Raw genomic sequence first — 3,215 nt, 5'->3', positions numbered from 1 at the left:
TGGGAGTTTTCGGTTGTGTATTGACTATCGGGGTTTGAACCGAGTTATTGTAAAGAACAAGTACCCTCTCCCGAGGATTGATGAGTTGTTGGATCAGTTGAGGGGTGCTACTTGGTTCTCCAAGATCGACTTGGCTTCAGGTTATCATCAGATTCCTATACATGAGGCAGATGTGAGGAAGACAGCCTTCAGGACGAGATATGGGCACTATGAGTTTGTGGTGATGCCGTTTGGGTTGACAAATGCGCCAGCTGCATTTATGAGGTTGATGAACAGCATGTTCCAGGAGTTTCTGGACGTGTCAGTCATCATTTTCATCGACGACATCATGGTATATTCTAAGAGTCCTGAGGAACATGCAGTACATTTGAGAGCAGTGTTGGAGAAGCTGCGGGAGTAGAAGTTGTTTGCTAAGCTGAGTAAGTGCAGTTTCTGGCAGCGTGAGATGGGGTTCTTGGGTCATATTGTTTCAGCTGAGGGAGTTTCAGTGGATCCAGAGAAGATTCAGTCCATCAGGGAATGGCCGAGCCCGCAGAGTGCCACTGAGATTCGGAGTTTCCTGGGGTTAGCAGGTTACTACAGGAGGTTTGTTCGGGGTTTTGCGAGTATGGCTCAGCCGATGACTAAGCTTATAGGGAAGGATGTCCCGTTTGTGTGGTCACCAGAGTGGGAGGCAAGTTTTGCAAGTCTCAAGCAGATGTTGACTACCACGCCGGTGTTAGCATTGCCTGAGCAGGACGAGCCTTATGTTGTGTATACAGATGCTTCTAGAGTGGGGTTGGGTTGTGTACTTATGCAGCAGGGGAAGGTTATAGCTTATGCTTCGCGGCAGTTGCGGAAGCATGAAGCTAATTATCCTACTCATGATTTGGAGATGGCAGCAGTGATCTTTGCTCTTAAGATTTGGAGATCCTATCTGTATGGTGGGAAGGTACAGGTATTTACAGATCACAAGAGTCTGAAGTACATTTTTACTCAGCCTGAGCTGAATTTGAGGCAGAGGCGTTGGATGGAGTTAGTAGCGGATTATGATTTGGACATAGCTTACCATCCTGGTAAAGCTAATCTGGTTGCAGATGCCTTGAGTCGGAAGCGGGTGGCTTCGGCTCAGGAGCAGGATATGGAGGTGTTGGTAGGTGAGATTAGTGCATTGAGTTTGTGTGCTATCTCACAGGAACCTTTGGGTTTGGAGGCAGTTGATAGAGCAGATTTGTTGAGCAGAGTGAGGTTAGCTCAGGAGAGTGATGAGGGGCTGGTGAATGCCTCTAAGGCTGCGGGTGCAGAGTATCAGGTTTCTGCTAATGGTACTATCCTTGTGCATGGTCGGATCTGTGTGCCCAAGGGTGAGGATTTGAGGCAGGAGATACTGAGAGAGGCTCATTCGAGCAAGTTCTCTATTCATCCAGGAGCGACCAAGATGTACCGTGACCTCAAGCGGTACTATCACTGGGTCGGGATGAAGAAGGACGTAGCTGACTGGGTGGCAAAGTGTGATACTTGCCAGCTGGTGAAGGCGGAGCATCAGGTTCCTGGTGGTTTATTACAGAGTTTACCCATTCCAGAGTGGAAGTGGGATTTGATCACGATGGACTTCGTGGTAGGTTTACCTGTGTCGAGGACGTTTGATGCTATTTGGGTCATTGTGGACCGTTTGACTAAGTCTGCGCATTTTCTGGCCATCAAGAAAACTGATGGAGCAGCGGTTTTGGCCAAGAAGTACGTGAGGGAGATAGTCAGATTGCACGGTGTGCCTGCTAGTATTGTGTCTGATAGAGATTCCAAGTTCACTTCGGTGTTCTGGAGGGCGTTTCAGGCAGAGATGGGCACGAAAGTGCATATGAGTACAGCCTACCATCCTCAGACGGACGGTCAGTCAGAGAGGACGATCCAGATTTTGGAGGATTTATTGAGGATGTGTGTGCTGGATTGGGGTGGTCATTGGGCAGATCACTTGAGCTTGGTGGAGTTTGCTTATAACAACAGCTACCAGGCTAGTATTGGGATGGCTCCTTATGAGGCCCTGTATGGGAGGCCGTGTCGTACACCTTTATGTTGGACTCAGGTGGGGGAGAGGAGCATATTTGGTGCAGATTTTGTTCAGGAGACCTCGGAGAAGATTCGGGTTTTGAGGCTGAACATGAAGGAGGCTCAGGATCGGCAGAAGAGCTATGCTGATAAGAGGAGAAAGGATCTTGAGTTTCAGGTTGGTGATAGAGTGTACCTCAAGATGGCCATGTTGCGGGGTCCGAACAGGTCATTGACAGAGACTAAGTTGAGTCCGAGGTACATGGGTCCGTTCAGAGTGGTTGAGCGGGTGGGACCAGTGGCATATAGGCTGGAGTTGCCTGAGGTTATGCGTGCGTTCCACAAGGTATTTCATGTGTCGATGCTGAGGAAGTGTCTTCACGAGGGTGATCAGTTGTTGGCTAAGATTCCTGAGGATCTTCAGCCTAACATGACTTTAGAGGCGAGACCAGTGAGGGTGCTCGAGAGGAGAGTCAAGGAACTTCGGAAGAAGAAGATTCCTTTGATGAGAGTCCTGTGGGACTGTGACGGAGTAGAGGAGCAGACTTGGGAGCCCGAGGCGAGGATGAAGGCAAGGTTTAAGAAGTGGTTTGAGAAGCAGACCGCGACTTGAGCTTGTCTAGCCGGGTCCAAGTTGTAGTCCGTGGCTGGAGCGGGTACGGAGTATTCCAGCCCATCTCTCTTGATATTTGGTCGCTTAGGGGTGGTTGGTTGTGCGACTAAGTATCAAGATGAGGTGGTGCTCGGGATGCGGGTTGTTGGCTCCGGTTGTTGTATTTTTGGTTTTTCTGATGTAATTTCGTTGAGATTGTAACGATTATGACATTTTTGAGATTAATAAGATGAGTATTTTTCTTTATGTTTGACTGTTGTTGTCATGGGAAAAGAGAAATAGCTCGGGTTTCTATTTTTGGAAAGTTTCCATAAATAGAAAGTATCCACAAAAGGAAGGTTTCCATAAATAGGAAGTTTCTAAAAAAAAACAAGTTTTGTGGAAATGTTGAGGTAGATCTAGCCGGGAGATACTCGTTGGCATCAGTATTTGTTTTGCTCAAGGCCGTGCGGGCCCAACTCACGTGATACCGATAGCTCGATGGACTTTGTGGCCAGAGAGTGGGAGTGGTATGTTGCTTCGGATGACGATCCGAGAGCGCGCTTGAGGGTGACGACCCAAGAGCGGGATATGTGAG

The sequence above is a fragment of the Camelina sativa genome, chromosome 15, assembly GCF_000633955.1.
Source record: "Camelina sativa cultivar DH55 chromosome 15, Cs, whole genome shotgun sequence".
Taxonomy (NCBI): domain Eukaryota; kingdom Viridiplantae; phylum Streptophyta; class Magnoliopsida; order Brassicales; family Brassicaceae; genus Camelina; species Camelina sativa.
Note: the sequence above shows the minus strand (reverse complement) of the source record.